We start from the raw sequence: 9,115 nt of genomic DNA, 5'->3' as shown, positions 1-9,115 counted from the left end.
CTTCTGCTGTTTTTAGATTTTGCTTGATGTTCTTTTTCTAGTTCTGTATGTGTAAGTTTAGGTTATTTATTTGAGATTTTTCTTGCTTCTTGAGGTAGGCCTGTATTGCTATAAACTTCCCTCTTAGAACAACTTTTGCTTCATCCCAAAGGTTTTGGACTGCTATGTTCTCATTTTCATTTGTTTCCATGTACTTTTTAATTTCTTCTTTGATTTCCTATTTGACCCATTCATTGGTTAGTAGCCTGTTATCTAACTTCCATGTATTTGTGGTCTTTCCAAATTTTTTTCTTGTGGCTGACTTCTAGTTTCATAGTATTGTGGTCAGAAAAGATGCATGGTATGACTTTAATCTTCTTAAATTTTTTGAGGCTGATTTTGTGGGCTAATATGTTATCTATTCTAGAGAATGTTCCATGTACACTTGAAAATAAAGTATATTCTGTTTTAGAATGGAATGTTCTGAATATATCTGTTATATTCATCTGTTCCAGTGTGTCATTCAAAGCCATTGTTTCCTTGCTGATTTTCTGTTAAATGATTTGTTCATTGACGTAAGTGGGGTGTTAAATGTTAAAGTCGCCTGCTATTATTGAATAATATCAATTAGTTCCCTTATGTTTGTTATTAATTGTTTTATATATTTGGGTGCTTTGATGTTGGGTGCATAAATATTTACAATTGTTTTATCTTCTTGTTAGATTGCCCCTTTCATTATTATATAGTGTCCTTCTTTGTCTCTTGTTACAACCTTTGTTTTAAGGTCTATATTGTCCAGTATAAGTATTGCTTTCTTTTGACATCCATTTGCATGATAAATGTTTTTCCATCTCCTCACTTTTAATCTGAAGGTGTCTTTAGGTCTAAAAAGTTTCTTGTAGGTAGCATGTAGATGGGTCTTATTTTCTTTTACCCATTCTGTCACCCTTTTGATTGGAGCTTTTAGTCCATTTACATTCAAAGTAGTTATTGATAATAATGTATTTATCGCTATTTTAGTATTTGTTGTGATTGTTTCTGAAGATTTTCTCTGATCATTTCTTGTCTTTCTCTCATTTTTGATGATTTTCTTTAGTGATATATTTGGATTTCTCTTTTTTCTTTGCATGTGCATTAGTGTTTTTTGATATATGGTTACCATTAGGTTTGTATATAACCTTTTCTGCAAATAGCAGTCTATATTAAGTTAATGGTCATTTAAGTTTGAACCCATTCTTTGCTCCTCTCCACCCCATGTTTTAGGTACATGTTATTATATATATATTTTTTTTCAACGTTTATTTATTTTTGGGACAGAGAGAGACAGAGCATGAACGGGGGAGGGGCAGAGAGAGAGGGAGACACAGAATTGGAAACAGGCTGCAGGCTCTGAGCCATCAGCCCAGAGCCCGACGCGGGGCTCGAACTCACGGACTGCGAGATCCTGACCTGGCTGAAGTCGGACGCTTAACCGACTGCGCCACCCAGGCGCCCCAATGTTATTATATTTTATATCCCTTTTTTGTGAGTTTCTTGACTGATTTTCGTTTTTGACTCCTTTCGTTTTTGTTTTGGGAATTCTTTATCTCTCCTTCTATTCTGAATGATAGCCTTGCTGGATAGAGTATTGTTGGCTGTAGATTTTTTTCCCATTCAGCACTTTGAATATATCATGCCAATCCCTTCTGTCCTTCAAAGTTTCTGTTGAACAATCTCTGCTAGCCTTATGGGCTTTCACTTGTAATTACTATCGTTTTTTGCTGCTTAAAAAATTTATCAGTATAGTTTGCCAATTTAATTATAATATGTCTTGGTGTGAGTATGCTTTTGTTGACTTTTATGGGACTTCCTGTGCCACCTGGATCTGGATATCCAGTTTTGTCCCTCCAGATTAGGGAAGTTTTCAGCTATTATTTCTTCAAATACATTTTTTGCCCCCTTTACTGCTTTTCTTCTTCTGGTATTCCTATTATGTGAATGTTATTAAGTTTGATTAAGTCACTGAGTTCCCTAAGTCTATTCTCATGTTGAATAATTCTTTTTTCTTTTTGTGCAGTTTGATTACTTTCCATTACTCTGTCTTCTATATCACTAATTCATTCCTCTGCATCTTCCATCCTGCTGTTTATTCTATTAAGCATGTTTCTCATTTCATTTATTAAGCTCTTTATCTCTGCTATGTTATTCTTTATCTCTGTGTTAAGGGTCTCAATAATGTCTTCCACACTTTTCTCAAGTCCTGTGAATATCTTTATGATCATTATTTTAAATTCTCTATCAGGTATGTTACTTACATCTGTTTTACTTAGATCTCTGGCCATGGCCTTGTCCTGTTCTTTCATTTGTGATAAATTTCTCTCTCTCTTCATTTTGTCTGTCTCTCTGTGACATTTCTGTGTATTAAGAAAGTCAGCTATGTCTTCTGATCTTGAAGGTAGTGAGCTTAAGAATAAGTAGTCCTGGAATGCCCCGAGTGCAGTTTCCCTTTTTCATCAGAACCTGTCATCTCAGGAGAGTATCTTATATGTGTTGCTTATGCCCTGCTGTTTTGTCTGAGTCACTTTTCCTTTCAGTGAAGTTGTCTTCATTCTGCCTGTTGTTGATTGTGCTTGCTCTCTCTGGTGTTAGTGGGACCCTGGAAGGGCCAGCTCTGAGGAGGCATGTCTGCTGGGGAATTTGGGTGTGGGACAGGGATGTTAGCAAAATTTGCACTGGGCCACTAGTTTTATGTCAGATTCACCAAAGCACTTTGGTGGCTGAGGCTGTATAGTGGGGCAGTGGGGAGATTGAGGCTAGGTGAATCATGTGGTAATGGCTGGGTGTGGTGGCTGGCCATGGCATGGTGATTGGGTGTGGCATGTGCACGGCTTCAACAAAATTTGCCTTGAGCCCAGGGCCAACAGTAGCAGGCTTGGAGTGAGCAAGTCATCAGGAGAACTCGTGGGCATGGTGCACTGCTAGCTTGTTAGGTAGCAAGTGTCTGTACATTGCTGTCTCCCACAAGTGGTTATGTGTTTATGCCAGGAGGCAAAGGAGGATAATGGTATCTTCTAGTTCTCTTGTTTTTGGAGAAGTTCTCCAACATGTTCTGAAATCAGTATGAACAAATTTGTCTCTCACTTGCCTCTGGCATTATGTAAACTGCCATTTTTATGTTGCCTCTCTGTGCAGGCTGCCTCTTTAAGGGCAGCAACCTAGCTGTCACTCACCTTCTTGGCTCACCTTGTGCTGAGTCAGCTGATTTTTTAAAGCGCCAGGCTCCAAGTCCCACCAATTTTACAATCTCATGGAATTCAGTCCCTTTGGTTTTTAATGCCAAACATTATGGGGATTAGTCTTTCCTGTGTGAGCTCCCTGGTACAAAGGCCTGTTTCTATGCCTTTTCCCCATACACAGCTCCCTACCTCCTATGGGAAGTTTCCCTCCTCCTTTCTGATCTTCCTAACCTTTCAGATGTAGCTTCTCTATATTTAATTGTGAAGTTTGTGCTGCTAGTCTTCAGATTGCTCTCCAGTTTATTTACTCGGATATGGATGTTATCGAGTAAATAACTAGATTGGGTGAGCTCAGCATCCTCCTACTCCACCATCTTTCCAGGCTCCCACTCCTCTTCCTCCATTTTCAAAGCCAACAATGTAACAGTTCTGTTCACGACTCTTTTCTCTAGTGACATCTTTCTCTGACTGATTCTTTTTTTCTGCCTCCCTCTTCTACTTTCAAAGTCCCTTATAATTACATGGGACCACCCAGATAAACCAGGATAATCTTTTTATTTTCAGGTCAGCTGATAAGCAACCTTAATTCCCCTTTGCTATATAATCTAATATATTCACAGGTTTCAGGGATTAGAGTGTGACTATCTTGGAAGGACAACAGTATTCTACCATATTTATATATGCACTTATTTAAGAAATGATTTTCTAAAACAGCTATAGTGTTCCAGGAACCCTGTTGGGCACGATAGATATACTAGAGAACAAAAATGGACATGGTCTCTCCCATCTTGGAATTCACTGGCAAGTGACATGACTTTAATTAGATTATCTGATTCAAGTATTAAATTGCAACTGTAGTAAGGAAGAAGTGATACTGTGAGAACCTATAAAAAGGTTTAGTAGCCTAGTAAAAGATGTGAGAAAAGGAAGTAGTGACCATTGTGTTAAGACCTAAGGGAGTAGTTAGAATCTACCAAGCACAGAAAGGAGGGAGGAGGGTTCCAGATAGAAGGAACAGAACATACACAAAGACTCTGGAATAGGAGAAAGTAAAGCCAATAAGAGAGACTGAGATAAGGCTACTGTGGCTGGAGATCCAGCAGAAAGATTCCGTGATGTCTTATGAGTTAGAATTAGAGAGGTAGGAGGGGCCCAGATTATGTTCTTCTCTATTGGTCACACCAATAGAGAAATACTTCATTTATACTAATGGCAACTGTAAGCCATGCAATAATTTAAGTAGTTCATTGACATGACCAAATCATATTTTCAGAAGTTGATTTTGAGGATAGAAGATCCCATCCTTGTCTTCAAGAAGCTTTCAGTGCCTTTAATGGAAGTTATAAAAACACACATGAAAATTTAAATAACATGAGAATTAAATAGCCAGACAGGACAAACAACAGATGTGTTGTTATATGGTACAGATAAGAGTTCTGAATTTATAGAATGAAAATCAGATAGAATGATCTAAGAAATCTCTCTGAATAATGATGGATTTGGGAGAACCATGGATATACTTCAATATTAATACTTTATCAAGGATACTGTTTCCTTAGTTTCCTTAGTTTTCTATTAATGTGTAACAAATTACCACACACTTCATGGAATAAAATGGCATTCATTTATTGCCTCATAGCTCTGTAGATCAGAAGTCCACCATCCAGCAACCTGTCTGGATTCTCTGCTTAGTCTCAAAGGCTGAAATGAAAGTGTTATTAACTAGCAGGACTGCTTTCCTTTCTGGAGTTCTGGGTCACAGTCTGATGCCAAATTCATTCAGGTTGTTGCCAGAATACAGATTTTTGTTATTGTATGTCTGGGTCCCCTCTTACTTGTCATGTAGCCTTCTCCATCTTCAAGCCAAAAGTAGCAAATTCTTCTAATACTTTGAAGTTCTCTGACTGCTCTTTCTGCTTTGCTATCTTGCTTTTGAGTGCTCATGTGATTGATTACATTGGACCCACTAGATAATCCAGGATAATCTCCTTATTTTAAGGTCAACTGATTAACCTTAATCACATCAGCAAGGTCCCTTTTGCCAGGTATGGTAACATATTCAAAGTGCTAGAATTAGAGCATAAAATATTCTTTGAGTCCATAACTCTCCCCACCATAGGCACAGAACTAGGAAGAATGGGTAATTTCAAAGAATATGCTTTTGAATTCACCTTATGACTGAGGAGGTAAGTTTAAGTCTAATAATTATTGTGGTAGTGGTGGTGTGGTGGTGGTGGTGGTGGTGGTGGTGGTGGTGTGTGTGTGTGTGTGTGTATGAACATGTGATATCCTCATCATAAATAGCTGCAAGACCCAGGAACATATACATGTTTTAAACAAAATATCAAGACCTTTGGTTAACTGAAGAGCAGTTTGAAAAGGCTTTCAAATTAAAAAAAAAAATTAAAACAAAGTCTGAGCTGGCCAAACAAAACATATCTGTAGATAAAATCTGGCCCAATGACTGCCAGATGTGACTCTTGGAATAGATTCTCTATAAGCTAGTAAAAAAAATAATGTAGAGAAATTACACTTAAAATTTGAGGCACTTAGACCTAGAACTATTTACTTCTTTTGTCATCACTAGCATTTGAAAAAATTAATTGCTGCCTGTTTCTTGAAACAATTTTTCCAGGATGCCATTCTCTTTGGTTCTTTTCCTACTTTAGTCTCCTTTGTGCCTATTCTTCCCAAACTCTATGTGCTGGGGTGGCCCAGGACTTACTCCTCTGACCTCTTCTTGGTTGATTGCATAAGTCCTTGGCTATAAATGCTACCTTAAGGGTGCTGACTCCTAAGTTTATGTTTTCATCCCTGACTTCTCCCCTGAATTCTTGTCATTTTTATCCAGCTGGCTTTTGGAAATCTACACTTCCATTTCTAATAGGCACCTGCATCTTAATGTTAAAGCTGAACTCTTTTTCCCTCTAAAACCTGTTCCTCTCAATCTCCTCATCTCAGTAAATGGCTATCTCATTCTTTGGGCTGCTCAAGCCCCAAATCTTGGTGCAATCCATGATATCTTCCTTTCTTTCACACCATACTTATAATATACATCTAATCTATTAACCAATCTGTCTGGATCTTTGAAATATATCCAATGTCCCAATGCTATCATTCTGGGACAATCCAAAGCCATGTCTTCCCTGTATATGTGCTATTCCTTGTTTACACCCTTTCTGTTGTACTGTCTGTCACCCATACTGCAACCAGAATGACGATGGGCACTGCGTGTTATATGTAATTGATGAATCACTGAATTCTACTACTGAAATCAATATTGTGCTTTATGTTAACTAACTAAAATTATAAACCAAGAAACAAACAAATAAATAACCTAATTCAGATTACATTCCTCCTCTCTAAAAATACTCCAGTGGCTTCCCATGTTACCCAGAATAACTTTCAGTGTCCTCCTTGGCCCATCATATGACTCTACCTGTATCCCTGACCTCATCTATAACCTCTTTTTTTATTCCTTGTTACTTCAATCACATCAACTACCCTGTTGTTTCTTGAATAGATCATGCAGAATCCATCATTCTTCTCCCCACTTGTCTTACCCTGTAGCTTCATTTGGTTGTCAACTCAAATATCAGTTAATAAGAGATCTCCTTAGATAAAACAGTATGCCATCCTACCACTTCTCTATACCTTTTACTTTGTTTATTTTTTAAATAACATTTATACTGCATGACAAATGAGATGTTATGTATTTATATGTTTATTGATTTAGCGACTTTTTTTTTTCCACTAGAGTGTAAGATCTTTGAGAGCAACAACTTTAACTGTTTTGTTGACTGAAGCACTCAACACTTAGGAAAATAGACATGTATTTGTTAAATGAATTAAAATAGGAGATTTTTCTGGTAGAGAATATTCTGTGTTAGTTCCGATAAGGGAACAACCCAGAAGTGAGCAAGACCCAGACCCTATAAACAACTGCTACTACCAGTAGTAATAATAATAATATGTATTTTTAATATTTTTAATATTATTGAATGCTTACTAAACCTTTCACTGTTTTCTCTTTGTTCAGAGATTTACACCTCAATCCATGCTTTGTCTTACCTATCCCTCATCATGCTTTCTTCTCCCCATCTCTCTCTATGTTTTCCAGCTCACTACTTCACTATTTCAAGTGATTTAATTCTTTTAGTAATACTTTAGACAGTTGGTATTACAGATTCACTACTAAATGTTGATTTTTCCAACTGAGCGCTTACTTATTTATGTATTTTATTTTATTTATTTTGGGAGAGAGAGGGTGGGAGGGGCAGAAAGAGAGTGCTGTTAGCACGTGGAACCTGATGTGGGACTCAAATTCAGGAACCCATGAGATCATGACCTGAGCCAAAACCAAGAATCCAACACTTAACCTACTGAGGCACTCAGGCATCCCCTATGTCATATTCTTTTTTAATGTGTTTTCTGAGTATGTTGCTATTGTCCCTTTACAGCTCTACTACCAATTTGTAATTATACAGTATCACTGTGATCATTTGATTAATTCATTTAGTGGAATCTATGCTCTTTGAAGAAATCTGTCTGTCTTTGCTGGCATTCTATTCCAAGTTCTTAGAACCACATCTTCTATATGGTAGGTATTCCATTAATATTTATAGAATGAATAATTAAATAGAAATTTACACAATGTCTGTCATATGGTAGGCTCTCGAACATGGTAGTTATTACCATTTTATATTCTAGCTGCTTTATTTGTAAAATTACCTCAGTATATTCCCTGAAGAATAGTACCATTTTTTAAGAACAGATTGCAAATGTCCCCCCAGCTAGCTGAAAAAGTATTCTGTTGTATAATGCTATTTAAGTTAACATTTAAGTCTGCAGCATTTAAAATGAAAGAATAAATGCCAAATAAAATGATTTCTATTTTTATATAATATATCTGAAAATAATTTCTCTGGTAATTAGGTAAAAGAATCCATTCTTTTCTTAAGGCCACTCCCAGTTTATAAAAATAACACTGTTGTCAGCATAGTGGAGGATGCCTGGTTTCCTTTTGTAACTGGGCAAACAGCCCATTCTTGTAACAAGTGAATTGTGTTCATGAGATATAAATACAAAAAGAAGGGGGTTATGACCCAACTCTCTCTTCTAATTAAGTATAATTGGAATTTCATCATGTCATCTACTCTGATTTTCGATTCAGTGTAGGTCTGAGTCCTACTATGTCTTTCCAAATTTATTTCCTGCTATTTCCTTTTTAATACTATGTTCCATTTAAACAGAGAACTTGCAGTTTTTTTTATCTATGCTCCAGAACTATCCCTTTCTCTCCTTTTACTAATGCCTTCTTTGCAACTATGTCCTTTGTCTATCTCTGCCAGTATAATCTTACCAGTACCTCAGGGCCCACGCAAAGGCAATCTCTTTGCTGATTTCCTACCTGGAAATGAATCTTAACTTTTCAGGTCTTCCTATGTTTTTAAAAAATTTCTGCAGTGGTATTTATCATTTTATCTTTTCTAACCTTATAATATCTGCATTTCTTATCTCTTCTGCTAGATCTTAAAATCCTTGAGGGAAGAGTTCATATCTGATGCAATCATATGGCATCTTACTTGCGTGCTGATGACCTTACATAAATATTTACTAAATGAATAAACTAGTAAGTAAGTATTTATATGGAAGGAGGGACATACAGACTTCAATAAAACATTGATAACCTAGAAGAACCTGGAAATGATATTAATAGCATATGTCTATGTCCTTAGGTTATATATCTGTCTCTAAGATGAAAAACCAAAGAGAGAAGCCTTATCTTACCCTTAATCATTTTCTTGAGATATAAGCGTTAATTTTACTTGGTCCTCATATAACATGTTAGAAAGAAAAACATTGTCTTATAAATTGTTCAGTAGAAATAAGTAAAATAACATCTATAATATTGAAGAGTT

This window comes from Puma concolor, chromosome D1 (assembly GCF_028749965.1).
Source record: "Puma concolor isolate L17-30 chromosome D1, mPumCon1.1.hap2, whole genome shotgun sequence".
NCBI lineage: Eukaryota > Metazoa > Chordata > Mammalia > Carnivora > Felidae > Puma > Puma concolor.
This window is presented reverse-complemented; position numbering follows the sequence as displayed.